The following is an 18086-nucleotide window of genomic DNA, read 5'->3' on the forward strand; positions in this document are numbered from 1 at the left end:
CACAACCCTTGCAGCATCCCCATGATCACATCAACATTCAGATGCTTGGCAACTGGCTCATAGAGGTAACATTTCACTCTCAGCGCAGAAAGCCCTTGCATAAATCATTTTTTTCAGTGCCTTGTAACTTCGGTCATTAAACAAATGGTTATAAATCGAAAACTACCTGTAAACCTGTAACTCAGTGGTGGGATTCAGCCAGTTCGCACCACTTCGGGAGAACCGGTTGTTAACTTTCTGAGCAGTTTGGTGAACTGGTTGTTGGAAGAAATCATTAGGGCAGAGAACCGGTTGTTAAATTATTTGAATCCCACCACTGCTGTAACCTTAATGTATACTCAGAGATAGGGAAGCGGCCTCTGCGCATCCTTCAGAGAAATTCGTTACTTCAGACCTATATAGGCTTGCAACCCAGCAACCGAAGCAACAATAAGAGAACCGCTTCTTTTTTCAACACCCGAAGAGAGATCCGCGGGTCGGAGATTTGCCTTCCTTCTCTCCCTCCCGTGGACAAAAAAAAAGCCACCTCCGCCGCCTGAGGGAAAAAAACCCTCAGGCCGCTCCTCCGTTTCCGTGGCGCCGCTCTAAGCGAAGCGCCCGCCGGCTGAGCTGCGGGCCTGGTCGCCACACCGGAGTCACGGGGGAGCTTCGGAGGCGGGCTGAAGGAGGCGCGGGAGGCGGGGGCAGAAAGAGGCGCTGTCGCGGATGGCTGCTGGACTGAGCCGAGGAGGAGCGAGAAGAGGCGGAGGAAGATGGTGGAGCGGGAGGCCGGACTAGCGGCTGAAGGGAAAGCGGCTTCCCAGGTTTCCTGCCTGCCACTGCGCTGCTGCTGCTGTTGCCGCCGCTGCCACCACCGCTCCCGCCATCCGCATCCCAGCCAGACCCGCTGCGGCTGCTGTGCGTCGCGCGTGGCTTTGGCGCAAAGGCGCGGAGAGGAAGGTAGGGAAAAGGCGGCGGCTGCCGTCTGCGTGGGGGGATGGGGCGGGATGCCCGGAGCTCCTTGCAACCGAGGCAGAAAAATCACCCCGCAAGGTTTGCTGAAGCCGGCGGCCGAGCGCGAGGGGCGGAAAAGCTCGCCCGGATCCGCCGCGACTTATCGAGCGAGAGGCCCTGGCTGGGCGGAGGAGGTGTACGCGCCACATTGCGTGTCATCTAACCTGTGTGAACGGGGGTACAGTCGCTTTCCACAGAATCCTCCCCTCCCCGCCGGTTTCCCCCCGTCCTCTTCCCCCGTGGAGCCACAGGCTCGCTCTTTCCCCTCCTTCCCCAACTTGATGCGACAAGAGGGGGGAAAAAGGGGGGGCGATAAGGACGGGGCGGCCGCCGGATTCAACAGTCGGGCAGTCCCGGGCGAGCGCTTGGAACTTGTGAGGGAGGCGGTGGCGGTGAGGTGACGTTGTGAGGCTTCGGGGTGACGGAAGGCAGGAATCAAGCTGCCTCGGGGATGGCGAGGCGAGGCGAGGGGCGACTTCGCCTGCCTGCGGTGGAAAACCGAGGCGGTGAATGACGCGCGTGTTTATTCGGAAAGGTGGTCGAGGCACGAAGCTCGCTCGCTCGGTGGGCGGAAGGTGCCCGCGGTTGCTTGGATTTCTACGTGTAGGGAGAGAGAGGTGGGGAGTGGCAAATCGCAACAGGGTGCTACTTACACATGGCAAATGGGGAGGAGGTCCTGAGGGGTATTTTTTTTTTCTGAAGGGGGCGCTGCTGGTTCTCCTTATATATCTCCTTCTTCCTCTTCCTCCTTTTCTCCTCCTCCTCCTCCACCTCCTCTTGCCATCTGCTTGGGTTCTTGGTCGTATTTATCACTATCGACATGCTACTTGCAGAGAGTGTACTTGCTGACATTTGCCCCTTCAGGGGACAGAAAGTGCCTTGGCCTTACCCTCTTTCTTAAAAAAAAAAACCGGCATCTGAACATATCATGGTGCAGCTCAGTACTGCTTTTTTTGTTCAGTGTTAATGCTGATATTGTTCTGTATATATTTTAACCTATTTCTTGTGGAGGTGGCTGTGACTGAGTATTGGACCATTTATTTTACTGCTGAGGTGATAAATTAAGTACCCGGGAAGTGACTAGAAGCTTCGTTTACTGCTTTCTCATTTTTCTCCAAGGCTTATTGAGAAGATGAATTTAGCACGCTTTTCTCCAAGTGAAAGTTAAAATTTTTAAAGTGCCATATGAGCTTCAACGTATTGCAAAGAATTAACAAAAAGCTTATCTTAACCCTTTCCTCTACTGATCTTGCAAATTAGGTATAAATAACTACAAAGGAGTAAGTCAGTTAAGTAACATAAATCTCTAATCCTGAAGGATGCTCCTCGTTATTGAGATATGCATCCAAGTATATATGTGCTTATCCACTTTTGGACATATCTTTGTTTATATATTTCATAAACTCCTGTAATGGCAACTATATACAGTCTTTTTCATGGAACCTTAATATTCTCCTGCACTGCTATGAAAATGAGACATTTTTCCTCAATCTTTGTACCTTTTGCTGCTCATCTTGTAAAGGCATATATGCCACACTGTCATATTTATCGGAGATTGAGAAATTGAAAAAAGGTACTAAACGTATTTTAGTGGTGTGATTTTATCTTTTACATATCAATCCAGATTTGTATGATGTGCTTGCTTCTTCATTCCACAACATAGGAAATGGAGCTGAAACACTACATATTCTTTCCTGGGACTAAAGCCCATTGGACACAGCACTACTTATTTTTGAATAAAAATGTATAGACTTGTGCTGGATAGCTGCAGTCTTAATCACATCTACTTGCTATATGTTCTGGTAAACGCAGGACTTATTTTTGAGCAAGTGTGCATAAGGATAAAGGTATAGTTAGATCCTATGGATTATTTTCTTTCATTTTCTTTCTATGACTGACCTTATTTGAGGTTTGTAGTCTTATTTAAGGCTTGGTTGTATTTTAATTTTAAGATATGTTTTAGATTTGCGATTAGTGTATTAAAACTCTATCACAACTGTTTTAAAAGAGTTATCAGCCAATGGTGTTCTGAAAATGAATGCAGTACAATAATATTTACCATTTTATTTTGTTTGTGTATATTTGCATATGCTTCTCTCATTCAATCTGTCCTTCATATATCAGGATTTAGATATTTTGTGAATTAATAGACCAGCATAATAGACCAGTTGATGCTCTCCAGGTATGTTGGAGCAAATCCTATAATTCTCCAGCTGCTATGACCAATCCAGAGGCACGGAATTAAAGAAGGCAAGAGAAAGCAGTTAGCAAGCTTATTAGCTTATTTTGTATTGCTTGAGCTTGCCTTCACTAGCTGAGTGACTAGCAGAAATCCAGCAAATTAAAGTCTTTGTGAAAATGCCATATTTGAGAGAGCTTCACCTACTGTGTTTCTGTTTATAACCATTAAATATTTTGTAATTTTGCTGGGAAAAAAACCCAGACAATTAAAAAAAAAAAGAATTTTATTTCTTAAATATATGGAAAAAGAAAAAATAGAAGTAACAAGACCATTGCTTTGCAAATGAGAAATCATTAACTTAGTTTTAAAATACATAACTAAACCCTGTCTACACAAAATAATATTGATCAGTCTTTCCATTAAGTCAATAGAGAGCCAACTGATAAATAGAAAGCAAATATCTATTAGTAATCCAAGATAGAGAATTTGTTCTGCTGTTTTCAATATTAAAGTGGTATTTTTTACTCTCTTCCCTATGGACAGTGTCCTTCATTATTCATATAATTCTTCCAAATTTGGGGTATATAATTCAAAGGTATGTTGACATTTTAATAAATTGTATTGATTTTAATAATAAAATGCAAAACGTAATATTTCAAACCAAAGCCAGAAAATATTTTTTTCATTTATTTAACTTTTTTCATAGTCAGCCCATCCAAAACAAGATCTTGAGTAGTTTACAACATATTAAAACGCTAAAAGCAGCAATAATAATAAATCAAATTGTAAGAACATAAAACAACTAGTATGCAAATTTGTTAGTAAGAAATTAAATAATAAATCCAACCCCCCCCAAGGTGAATTAAACTTAACTAAGGTTGAAGGCATGTGAAATAAAATTGCTCTTAAAGATCTAGAAAGTATGAGGTTCGCTTTACGGACCTCTATGGTAAAAGTGTGGGGGCCATCACAGAAGTCCTGTCATTCTGTCCATATTATTCTCACTTCCGCTGGGGACCGAATTCTTAACTGGTCTTGCCAAGTTATTTTCACCAATGAGCAGATTTAGTTCTGACAAAGCAGTGTGTGGCTTAAGCTGATGTAACACCATACAGAACTTTAGAGATAGCTACCAGCAGTTCAGAATTGGTCTGGAAGCTGTTTAATAGTTACTATAGTGACTTCAGAAGAAGTGTTACCCTGCAATGGCTGGATTAACCAGCTAACAATCTCACTGTTGCATTCTGAACTACAGGTAGTTCTCGATTTACATTTGTTTAATGACTATTTGAAGTTACAACAGCAGTGAAAAAAGTGACTTACTCGAACTTGCAACCATCACAGTATCCCTGAAGTCAAGAGATCAGAATTTGGACACTTGGCAACTAGCATATATTTACAACAGTTGTAGCATCCCGAGGTCAGTTAATAACTATTTGTGGGCTTCCCATGAATTTCCTGACAAGTAAGGTCAGTGGGAGGAGCCAGATTTGCTTAACAACTGCATGATTCACTGTGGTGGTTTGTTACCAACTTTGGCAAAAAAGGTTGTAGAATTAGGCACAATTCATCTAACAGCTGCATTACTACCCGATGGAAGTTCTAGTCCTAAGTGTGATCATAAATCAAAAGCTACTTGTAGTTACAGTTTCCAGATTGTCTTGAAAGGCTGCCTCATATGGAGCGCATTACAATAATCATCATTAAAGTATCCTGAGATATACCAAAATTGAGCAGTTGCGTCAGCCAAAACTCAGGAACAGTCCTTCACTCTTGCTTAAACAGTAAAATAATCTAAGAAGATCCCCAAGTCCTGTACCAACTCTTAAGGGGACCATGCCTCCCCTCAGCAATTTGATCCCTATGGATGTACAGTAGTTCAGTCTTGGAGGGATGAAATACGAGTTTGTTTTGCTCCATACAGAGCCTAATAAGTTTGAGGGCAACAGAAGCACAAGTTTGTATAATATGCGTCCCTTTGCACATTAACATAATAAAGTTAATAACAAGATATTTTAACCATACTCTGAGGTATCCAGTAAATATGAAAAAACGAATCACTTGTTGAATTAGTTTCTTCCTAAGATAATAAGACACATACTTCATATTCAAGCTTTCAGTTATGAATTGCTCAGTGAACAGCTTAAATTCCTTATCTGATTTGCATGATACACAATCATATTGTTGCTGCATTAGGATATCAGTGGAATTGAGATAATGAATGAAATTATATTTATGGCAATCTGTAGGCTAGGTTGGGCTTATCTGGTCCAATGATGGCATCAGTATCTCTCATCATGTGAACCTAGGTGATTCACAGTTAAGCAATCATATCTACCCCTTCAACAGTCTCTAATGCTTTTGAGTTTTTAATAGTCCTGCTACAAACACACACACACACACACACACACACACACACACACACACACACACTTTTCAGAGTTGGAAAAGAGATAAAATACAGTGGCTCTGATCTGTTAGTCTATGCCTATGTCTCTCTCTTTATTTTATTAAGAAGAAAACCATGGTTACTGAAAAAAATAGTTGCTGTACCAGCTGGGGAGAAAGGGAAGCTGGAAAATCAAAGCTAGAACCACTTTGGTGTGACTTCCGTGGTACCCACCATGGTACTTTTTTTACACTCAAGTCTTGTTATGCACTAACATTCCCATTTTCTCAAGTAAAGTGCTGCCAGTTATTTGCTGCTATACATTGTTTTAGATATAAATTGATAAAACATTAACATCACTATTATGGTGGCTCTAAAATAGCTGTATATAGGGTGCAAAATTTGAATTAAAAGATCTGAAATTCAAACGGCTGCTAAATAAGAATAGTGGAACTACATAGAGTATGTGTCCTGTAATTCATAGAGGCATAGTACTATTCTAGCTTGAAGCTACATTTTTATTTAGCCCTAATGGATTTGGCTTAATTTAAGAGTAATGTCTTTTGACTGTTGTTTTGCCTTCTGTCAAATGCGAAGCTAGCATTTTAGAGAAGTAGTGAAAGAAACATATTCGTAGATTGACCGGTTGAATATAAACTGAAAAGATAGCCAGGAGGAGGCAACTCTTAAAAACATACTGCTTCCTTGAGAAACTGACACATTTTTCTCATATTGCCTATCATATTGCCCATTTTTTCTATCAGTAATATTGCTGCATTGCAGGTTTTAGTGTCTATTGATTCTGATCTCTTTAGATTGTGGGTATTCAGACCCACAAGCATAACCATCCATAATAGGCAAAAATCATTTGAAAAATATATATTTACTTACTTACTTACAATCCTTACATATGGTGAAGGGAACCCATCCAAAATAAATTACTTTAGTATCTACCTTTGTTAATCAAACAATAAGAGAAATAAGCACTTATTTAAGAAGTAAGGTGGACTTAATTAGCTCAGGATTTTGCATATGGGATAACTGAGAGGAATAGAAAAATAGTATCTATGACATGTAGAGGACTAGAGGCTTCTTACATTTCTTTAATGAAGCTCTTCTACTTTGTGAACACTGACCATAATAAGTTCCTCTGTGGAAAAATACCGTGTTTCCCCAAAAATAAGATCCTGTCTTATATTTTTTTGAACCCTGAAATAAGCGCTTGGTTTTATTACCATGCGCTCAAAAGCCCGATTGGGCTTATTATCAGGGGATCTCTTAATTTGAGGGAAACAGGGTATATTGTCACCTTTGAATAATTGGCTTTAAATTAGTTTGGCTTTTTTAAAAACCTTCCTGAGATGGACCTAGGTTGAAATGTAACATTTTGGTTGGGAATTTCTAAATCAGCAATTTTAAATCCTACTACAAATAATTTGCACATTTGTTATAGATGTCTTTGACCTGTGTGTTGCTTTTTCTTGGAGCCAAGTCAAATTTGTTTTATTTATTCTTTATTTACTTATTGGATTCATACCCACCAGAATCAATCAACTCTTGGCAGCTTACAATGAATATAGCAAAATGACAATTTAAACATTTCCATATAATGCCAACATAAATGACAATAAGTAAAAGAGAATGAAACAATAAAAATGGTGCAATAAATTAAGTCAACAAATCATGAAAATGCTTTTTACAATAATTTTGTTTTTAATAGCTTCCTAAAGACCAGGAGGGAGGAGGGGAGTCCAATTTTTCAATGGGAGGCCATTCCAAAGCAAAGATGTCACTACTGTTTAGGGAAGCCTTGCTGTCTGCCTTTGGCGGTTCTTCTTTTCTGGAAGTGTGGAACCAATAGCCTTTATTCCCTCAATGCAAGTAGTTCTCAAGTTATGATCATAATTGAGGTCCGAATTTCTCTTGCTAAGTAAGACAGTTGTTAAGTGAGTTTTGCCCCATTTTACGATCTTTCTTGCCGTATGGTTAAGTGAATCACTGCAGTTGTTAAGTTAGTAACACTGTTGCTAAGTGAATCTGGCTTCCCCATTGACTTTGCTTGTCAGATGGTTGCAAAATATGATCATCAAATGATCTTGGGATACTGCAAACATCATAAATATGAGTCAGTTGCTAAGCGTCTGAATTTTGATCACATGACTATGAAGATGCTGCAATGGTCATAAGTGTGAAAAACGGTCATGTCACTTTTTTCAGTGCCATTGTAATGTCAAACGGGCACCAAAAGAATGGTTGTAAGTCGAGGACTACCTGTATTTAATAATCGAGCCAGTATAATGGAATTAGGCAGTTCTGTAGATACCCAGGTGCCAAGTCATGGGGGAGCTTTAGCATTTTAAATTTATCAGTAACTAATACAGGGTTCCATAAAAGAAAGTACATCTTATAGTTCAGTCCTGATAAAGTGGAAAGTGTGAGGGGAAAAAAATCAAAATAACCCTGCCTTGATTTTGTTTGGCAAAGAGACACTCTGAGAAGCTTTCAAGATTCTATTATGCTCCTCTACAGTGATAAAGAACATCCCTAGAATCTCTGCTTTTTTCCCCAAATGGTTCATATGTACTCTATATGTTGAACTCTAAAACTATGTAGCAGAACAATCAATGCCACAAGTTGACGCTGCCCCTGTCTAAACAGAAGAGGTGTGCATCTGCCAGGTAATGTTGAAGAGCAATTAGAATTTGCCTAAAATTGAACTACCAATGGAGATACTAAACTACTCATGTCAATTTTATCCACCCTCATGGCATCTAAAACATATAGTAAATAGATCACTTTACATCACTCATATTCCCAGTCATATAAAGGGATAGTTGCACACATATAATGTTCAAAGTGGGTGAAAGGCATGAGCACACAAAACATGCAGGTTCGGGCAGTAGTCTATCACAGATACACAAACAGAGTTCAAGTCAGAAGCACACATTTTATTTTCTACTATTTCAGTTTCTTGAACTGCATATATCAAAAGACTTATAAGCCCTCAGAGTTGATGATATATGTTCTCAAGATGTGGGAATCAATTAGATAAGATAGCCTTTATTGTCATTTTTTATTATGAGCACACTGGCCCATATTAAAAATGAAATTCTGTTGCCTACTCTCAAACAAAAGTATATACCTACCCATACCCATACATAACACACATATACAAATGCTACTGTGTTTCCCTGAAAATAAGACCTACCCCGAAAATAAGTCCTAGTGAAGGGGTTGGGCGTGGACAGCACAGGAGGCAGTGAGTGTGTGCAGCCCGATAGTGTCCAGTAGCAGCCGCAACACATGCAGTGCAGATGAGTTAATTACCTATCCAAGCAGCAGGCAGAGGCAGGGGAGAGGCACATGATCTGGATGCACCACACAGGCCGCTGGAAACCCAAGAGTTGGTGGGCCGGAGCAGCAACTGGCTGCAGGAGGCTTGTCTTCGCATGGCAGCACTGGCAGCAGGCAGAGGCACCAAGGAAAGGCAGGCAATCCAGATGCTCCACGTGGGCCACAGGAAAGCCGAGAGTCGGTGGGCTGGAGTGAGCGGCCAGCCACGGGAAGATCATCTTCATATCTCTCAGCTTGCCTGTGCGGCGCATCCAGATCGTCTGCCTTCCACCCTGCGCCTCTGCCTCCATTTGCTGCCAGTGTAACCGTGCAAAGCCTATCACGGACACCCACCCATTCCAGCCCACTGACTCGGCTTTTCCATGGCCTGCACTACATGTCCAGATCACCTGCCTCCCCCCTGCGCCTCTGCCTCCGTCTGCTGCTTGCAGGCTGTGCAGCCCCAGAATGCGCCGATCAAGGGACCAGCAGGCTGCAGCTGCTGCCGGATACCATCAGTCCCTGTGCACTTGCTACCTCTTGTGCATGTGCCAGGGGGCGGGGCATCCAGCCAGGCTGATCACCCTGAAGTTGTGTTTTCTCAAAAATAAACCCTAGTGCTTATTTTGGAGCCCAAAAAACTATAAGACCGGGTCTTCTTTTTGGGGAAACACCATACATACATATATATATACATATATACATACATACATACGTATATACACATATAAATATTAATCACAGTCCATTTGGAATATATAGGAAAGACGAAATTTGCGAGTTCACAAGGTTGATGCTATATGGAACTCAAAACTGTGACTGAATCTGGATGTTCTGCTTCGGATACCATCACGTCTTCTCCCAGAAGGTAACAAGGAAAACAGGTCATGAAGAGGATGTGTAGCGTCCCAGAGAATCCTGTGGACCCTGCTCAAGCATTGCTTATATGCTATATGCTGGATAGAAGGAAATGAACTACCAATAATCTTTTCTGCCATCCTCACCACTCTCTGCACCGCCTTCCTGTCTGAAGCAGTAATGCTTCCAAACCAGACAGTAATGAAATATGACAGGATGCTCTCGATCCTCCTCTATAGAAAGTGGGAAGGACAGGGGAAGGAAGATGTACTTTTCTCATGCGAAAGAGAAAATGCAGGGGCTGCTGTGTCGGCTTCACCAGTGTCTCACTGTTGAGCGTCCAAGTTAGCCTACTCATTAGCTACACACCCAGAAACCTGATGCTGCTAACCATCACCACAGGTGAATCATTAATACACAGAGGAGTGTAGCTGTGCCTGCCTTTTCTGAAATCGACAATAGTCGCTTTAGTTATTTCTATGTTTAAAACGAGGCTGTTTTTGTTACATCAGTACACCAAACCCTCTACTTCCTTGTGGTAAGCACCTTCATTGTCATCTTGAATAAGGCCACTACTAAGCATGTGGAAATTCTGAAAGGCTCACTAGAAGTTGATCCATTAGGCACCTGAGGCAGGCTAGCAAAGACTGGTTGGCTGATTGGTAGTGACAAAGTCCTTTGGCCAACTCGTCCACAAGATAGAGCATCTCAATTGAAAGTTGAATTTGCCACAAGTTTGGGGGTTTCTTGGAACAGCCTAATAAGTGCCATCCCCCATATCTTCCTTTACCTGACAATACCACCACATCATCCATTCTCTTGCCAGGAGCGACTCATTCTTAACTATGAACTTGGAAATGTACAGTCAGGTCCAGAAATATTGGGACATCAACACAATTCTAACATCTTTGGCTCTATACACCACCACAATGGAGTTGGAATGAAACAAACACAATGTGCTTTAACTGCAGACTGTCAGCTTTAATTTAAGGGTATGTACATCCAACTCAGGTGAACGGTGTAGGACTTACAGCAGTTTGCATATGTGCCTCCCACTTGTTAAGGGACCAAAAGTAATGGGACAGAATAATAATCATAAATCAAACTTTCCCTTCTTAATACTTGGTTGCAAATCCTTTGCAGTCAATCACAGCCTGAAGTCTGGAACGCATAGACATCACCAGACGCTGGGTTTCATCCCTGGTGATGCTCTGCCAGGCCTCTACTGCAACTGTCTTCAGTTCCTGCTTGTTCTTGGGGCATTTTCCCTTCAGTTTTGTCTTCAGCAAGTGAAATGCATGCTCAATGGGATTCAGGTCAGGTGATTGACTTGGCCATTGCATAACATTCCACTTCTGTCCGTTCAAAAACTCTTTGGTTGCTTTTGCAGTATGCTTTGGGTCATTGTCCATCTGCACTGTGAAGCGCCGTCCAATGAGTTCTGTAGCATTTGGCTGAATGTGAGCAGATAATATTGCCCGAAACACTTCAGAATTCATCCTGCTGCTTTTGTCAGCAGTCACATCATCAATAAATACAAGAGAACCAGTTCCATTGGCAGCCATACATGCCCACACCATGACACTACCACCACCATGCTTCACTGATGAGGTGGTATGCTTAGGATCATGAGCAATTACTTTCCTTCTCCATACTCTTCTCTTCCCATTACTTTGGTACAAATTGATCTTGGTCTCATCTGTCCATAGGATCTTGTTCCAGAACTGTGAAGGCTTTGTTAGATGTTGTTTGGCAAACTCTAATCTGGCCTTCCTGTTTTTGAGGCTCACCAATGGTTTACATCTTGTGGTGAACCCTCTGTATTCACTCTGGAGAAGTCTTCTCTTGATTGTTGACTTTGACACACATACACCTACTTCCTGGAGAGTGTTCTTGATCTGGCCAACTGTCGTGAGGGGTGTTTTCTGCACCAGGGAAAGAATTCTTCGGTCATCCACCACACTTGTTTTCCGTGGTCTCCCGGATCTTTTGGTGTTGCTGAGCTCACCGGTGCATTCCTTCTTTTTGAGAATGTTTCAAACAGTTGTTTTGGCCACGCCTAATGTTCTTGCTATCTCTCTGACGGGTTTGTTTTGTTTCTTCAGCCTAATGATGGCTTGCTTCACTGATAGTGACAGCTCTTTGGATCTCATCTTGAGAGTTGACAGCAACAGATTCCAAAGGCAAATAGCACACTTGAAATGAACTCTGGGCCTTTCCTCTGCACATTGTAATTGGGGTAATGAGGGAATATCACACACCTGGCCATGGAACAGCTGAGAAGCCAATTGTCCCATTACTTTTGGTCCCTTAACAAGTGGGAGGCACATATACAAACTGCTGTAAGTCCTACACCGTTCACCTGAGTTGGATGTACATACCCTCAAATTAAAGATGACAGTCTGAAGTTAACGCACATTGTGTTTGTTTCATTCCAACTCCATTGTGGTGGTGTATAGAGCCAAAGATGTTAGAATTGTGTCGATGTCCCAATATTTCTGGACCTGACTGTACATGCTTCAATTAACCACAATAGTAAAATAGTAATAAAAGAATAAAATAACCAATACTCAAGGTCCACTATTGGAAAACCACTCAGTTAGGCTTTACCTTTTACACCCTCAACTCACGCTGTCAAATCAGTCAACACACCCATTCTACAATTAGACCACACATATATCTTCCAATAAAAGAAAATATTTGTAGCTCAGGATTGAAATGAGGCATCCTTGGTGCTCTTTGAGCTTGCTTGTTTTCTTGCAGATGTTTCATTACATCCCCCACCGTCCTGCTGGTAAAGAGGTGAGTTTGCTTTCAGTTAATATTCGAGTGTCTTGCCCTGTCAGTGTTGGTGGGTGTTGTCTTAGAGATTCTTTGGTTGGACTGTTTACTGTTGACTTCTTTGCAATTTCTTGATTGGGGAATTTTTTACTTGATTGTTGGTCTGATATTAATCTTGGAGTTAATCTATGCAGATCTGGGTGCTGATTGCTGTTAGAGAGGTGCTTGGGTTTTTTTGTTCCCTTTTTGGCTAGTTGATTGTCTTTTTTGTCTAGCCCCGTGATGGCGAACCTATGGCACAGATATGGCACGCAGAGCCCTCTCTGTGGGCGTGCATGCTGTCACCCCAGCCCCACTCTAATCGTGTTTCTCCATCACGTTTCACTCAATCAATTCCAACTTCTCGCAAAGTTGGAATTAATTGAGTGAACTTTTTCATTCTCACGCTTCACAATGAGGGAGACAGGGTCCCGTCTCCCTTCTGAAACCCATTACGACGCCGAGCCGTAATGCGACCCTGGGTCGGCTTGGCTCAGCATAAAAAAAAGCAGTTTCTTTTCCTGCAGAGCTGCTGGTGTTGGGATGCCCCACTTCCCTGCCAGTCAGCTGAACGTGAGCACACTTCTCCTAGGCTCATCGGCTTTCGGACGTCATTCCTACCACCCAGCACCAGTTCAGGGGTTCTTCCCCCCCCCAGCGGGGGGGAGAGAGAGAGAAACAGAGGGAGGCAGAGAGAGAGAGAGAGAGACGGAGGAAGGGAAAGCAAGAGAGAGAGAAAGCAGAGAGGAGGAAAAGAGAGGGAGGGAAAGAGAGAGGGGGAAAGGGAGGGAAAGAGAAATGATATTACAAAAGTTTTTCTTTTTTATTGTTGCTAAACGTAATATTTCAAAAAAGCAGGAAAAATAATGAAGGAGAATAAAAGTGCATTTATCACATTTTTCTTAGAACAATTAGCTGAACTCTGCATTGTTTATCATTATTTTAGGTAGTAAAACCTACATTATTAAGGTTAAATTGCCGTGTTGGCACTTTGTGATAAATAAGTGGGTTTTGGGTTGCAGTTTGGGCACTCGGTCTCTAAAAGGTTCGCCATCATTGGCCTACCTCATCTATATTGTTAATGGCTATGTGTCTTTTGTTGGCTAATTTGTCAGAGTGCCAGGCTTCTAGAAATTTCCTAGTGTTTTTTGGACTTGGCTTGGTCTATGATGGTCACATTTTCCCCATTGAAACTATGGTTAAGTCTATGTTGTAAAATTAAAGAATTTTACAACATATGTTGTAAAATTAAAGAATTTTCATCGTGTCTTCTGACTGTTGGTATTTGTGGATGCATTCTGCCAACCTTCTGACTGTTTGTCCTACATTGGGTAATGAAACATCTGCAAGAAAATAAGCAAGTTCATAGAGCACCAAGGATCCCACATATATCTTCCTCTTTAAAAAATGCAAATCTAGAGTATTGTCATCTTACACTAGGCCTCCAGACTTCTCCTACCCAATGTGGACATGCAAATTTGGAATTAGTTACATCATTGGGGCAAGTTGGCCTCCCCATAATCCTGAGCATTCAGACTTATTGACTATTGTCTCCAACTAGGCAGGATACCCAGAGATATTTATTTCTGAACCACCCAGTCTTCTGTTAGTGGCTGTCTGGCCTAATATCCCAGAGTTGTAACTAGAAAGATAGACAAGACCTGATGGAATGTTTAACTAAGTTCTTTATTGCTCTCAGTTGTCCATTCATAAAAGAAAGGACAACTTATGTAGATGAATAAAGTAGAATTGTAAAATGTATTAGGGATAAGTAATGCTTTTTAAGTTCTAACAATTTGGCCATAGTAAATAAAAGCATAATCTGCAATGATTTAAATTTTATCTTCCATGACTAAGATAGTCCTGTGGTAATCACTTAGCCTTTGCAATTGAAATGTTATGCTATATTTGTCCAGGTTTGCTAGTTACCTTTAGCTTTAGAATCTTTGAGTAGGCAATTATTTTCTCATCCTGTTCTATTTTTCATTTTATAATGTGTCTGAACCACTATTTTGCATAACAGCTGTAGATTTCAGTTAATAAATAATTGGAAATCTTTTTTCCCTATATTACGATACGCATTTGCAGGAAAATAATAAATATCCCTGCTCTTTTAAATGTATTGTGCATTCTATCCTTACAGCAGCTGAAGATTTCACACTTCTCAGGATTAAGAAGTGCATCTAATCATTTACAATTAAATGTAGCAGATTTTATAGTGGTGATGAAAAAAGGGATTTATGTTGTTGTTATGGATAGCAAAAGATAAATACAAAAGACATTTTCCTTTGAAGTGCATGGATAGAAATACTTTCATTTAATGGCAGGTGTCTGGGATCTCCAATGTGAATCCCTCTGAGTCACCAATACACAAAGCACTAGTATCATTATCTATTCCAAAAACATCTATAGTCTTCAAATAATATTAAAGGCATGGCAGCATTCTGGGAAATAGGTGCTTTTTTATATATCTGACCTATTTTGTGGGTGCTCAAGATTCCTCAGCAGCAATTTTGGCCTAGAATACAAAATTTCCAGTTCATCCGCTAGATGAAAATTTGGGAAGCTGTGCACTATATATATATTGTCAATGGATTCTACATATATATATATATTTTGTATATATTTACAAATACATTTTGTATTTTAGATAAGACAAAAAAGTATTTATCTTAAAGAGGAGTGAAACCTCAACTCTTCTGCAGAATTATTTTAAGATACAGTAAAGATATTTTGCCTTGATTGGATTATCAAATGCATGTGTTTTTTCCCTATGAGTGCAGCCCCTTCTCTGTTCTTCATCCAGGATTTGAAGTTGCTTTTAAACTTTGCTGATTCTGAATTATAATTATTGTTCCCAATTTTAAGTGAAATGGGACATTAGGTTTCATAGTACATTTTGAGATTTAGATGCTATATGCCATAAAAAGCATAACAAAATGGCTCATATTATGATCATCAACTATTATCATTATTTCTCTTATTAATTGCCAGAATTAGTTATAATTTTGTGAAATTTTAGTTTTTGAATGATTGTCTTGCAGCTGTCTAGCGAATTTTTGCTGGGTTTTTTGACCATCCTGAAAAATATTTTTTTACTGTTTATTAGCAATTGCTTGTACTTTGTTCAGTTTGTTTTCTATAGTTTTATTGTATGACATTTTTCTCCTAAATTTAAAATAATGTTTTTCTAATCTGAGCAATTCTCATAAGCAAATGGGCAGAATCATAGTAATTTAAATATATTTTGTTAAGTTTGCTTCTTAAGTGCATATCTGACTTTTATTATTCTCTGTGTAGAAGCTTTTCAGAATAGAAGCTGTGTAGAAGCTGCAGAATAGAAGAAATAAACTAGAAAAAGATGAAAAAAATAATTAGCTTTAATAAAATAGATGTCTTGCAGCAGAATGTACAAAAGCATTCAATACATGTTATAACAACATGGACTAGGTCTTAACTATCTAGGAATAAAAGGTGTTACTATCCAACTTTTTAAAATTGGAAGCAAGGCGAGCAAAAGACAGCGGAGGCATAATTACTTCATGGCTTTTTTTAATTAGTAGTAAAATCTACAGCCTGGAATTTCCTAATGGTTTCCTTTCCAAGTATTAGTAGGTCTAGCCCAGCATAGTTTTTTTTTCTGGGGATTGAGGATTTCTCTCTGGGGTTCAGGAAATTGGCTCAGTTTGGCTAGATTCTGCTACTCGCTATGTTTCTTCTTGCCTCTTCTTTCATATGGAGTCCTCCCTGAGCTTGATTGTTTGCAGAAGCTTCATTACCTAACACCATTAGTGCTAGTGATTGTGTGGTTTGTTCCCTGTTTATATTGTAATTGGTGGGTGGGTGATTTTCTCTTTGGTAGTGCCTTGATTAGGGTATTGTTTTCTGCTTGGTTATTTGTCTGGTGTGAATCCTTGCTTATCTGTTAGTTACTGGATATGTTCTGGTCTTTCTGTTTCCTTCTCAGCTTTTTTTATTGAATGATATGTAAATGTAGCTTATCTTTGTGTTTAATATTTAATATATTTATATTTATATTATATTTAATATCTTAGATTGGAGCAGATAAGAGGTACTCTGACTTGCCTAAGAAAATTGCAACTGGTATTCTTGCAGAAGGGAGACCTTATACTTCCATTATTCACTGAAATAGTCTGTTTATATTGTTTGTTTCTGTTTACCTTTTCACTAATTGCTTTCTGTAGACCGTTTCAGAGAGATGCCCCACAAGCATAGAATGCATTAGCATTTCAAGGGTAATGAATGGGCAGGCGGTAAGAAGCATTACAGAACCTTTGAATAGCAGCTGAGCTGGTGCTTTTAAGCAATGACATCCAGGTCACTGAAGTGGAAACTGGTAAAGGAAACAACATTAATTTGTTTTATGCAGTTCTCTTCCTGATACCATCTGCCAAGTGATTACAAACACAGACACTGAGCAAATGATCTACAGTTTCGGTATTTAGTAATATTATTAGATGGTCTATCTTTCTTGGAACTTTAAACACATAAATATGCATATTTAGGAAAATTATTTTCATTACAGAAAACTAGCATAGGAAATTATATTTAGCTTCACACTTCTTGCTTGTTATTATGCATTTTTGTATATCTAGAAAGTCTGCTTTGGTAGAGTAGTACAGTATATAAAGTAGCAGAGTGGGTTTTTCAAATGTTTGATTTAATAACAGTAAAGAAATTGAAGATAAAACTGAGGGTTACTCCATTACTTCATATATTTCTTAAACAAATGTATGAAACAGCTGTTTGATATACCAAGCGATGTACACCGCCCTGAGTCCTCAGGGAGAAGGGTGGTATATAAATTTAAAAATAAAATAAAATAAAATAAATAAATTGATATGTAACTAGAATGTATATTCATTAATATCTTTAAAATAATGAATTATATTAAAATAGAATACTGTAGAAAATAATAGAAAAAATATATAAAAAGTTTAACCTTTATCTTTTTTATATAGGCTTCATTTTAAACCATTGGATAAAGTACTGTATAAGTTGTTCCATTTCAAATCCACATATTTGCTAGCATTTCCACTTTATGCATTTATCCAATTGTTTAGAGCAGTGATGGCTAACCTTTTTGCTGTCACATGCAAAAAATGGGGGGAGCGCAGGGAGGTCATGCGTGTGTGTGCCCACACCCATAATTCAATGCCCCCTGTGAAGGCACACACGACCCCTCCCTTCCCTCCGCTTTTGACACCCAACAGCAAAAAGGTTACCGGTGGGCCCGGTAGGCCCATTTTTCGCCCTCCTCAGGCTCCAGAGGCTTTCTTGGAGCCTGGGGACAGCAAAAACAGCCTTCCCCATTCCCCCAGAGGCCCTCCAGAGGCCGGAAACAGCCTGTTTCCCAACTTCCAGTGAGACTGCAATCCTTGAAAATTAGCTGGCCAGCATGCGAATGCGTGCTGGAGCTGAGCTAGGGCAATGCTCGCGTGCCCACAGATATAGCTCCAAGTGCCACCTGTGGCACACGTGCCATAGGTT

At 40.3% G+C, this 18086-nt stretch overlaps 1 protein-coding gene across 3 annotated transcripts in view; it reads left to right on the top strand.

The window, feature by feature from the left end:
- The first annotated feature begins 365 nt into the window (after positions 1–365).
- APBA1 (amyloid beta precursor protein binding family A member 1) overlaps positions 366–18086 on the top strand; it is an 88921-nt gene continuing 71200 nt past the window's right edge. For 2 of the 3 annotated variants that reach the window (XM_034410269.3, XM_034410270.3), the window contains exon 1: positions 366–939. The gene's annotated coding sequence lies outside the window, so the exon portion shown is untranslated. Of the gene's footprint in view, positions 940–1395; positions 1611–18086 lie in introns of those variants that run through there. The other variant, XM_087886163.1, reaches the window with a different exon arrangement.

Source organism: Pantherophis guttatus, chromosome 2, assembly GCF_059756535.1.
Source record: "Pantherophis guttatus breed Tessera chromosome 2, ASM5975653v1, whole genome shotgun sequence".
Lineage (NCBI taxonomy): Eukaryota > Metazoa > Chordata > Lepidosauria > Squamata > Colubridae > Pantherophis > Pantherophis guttatus.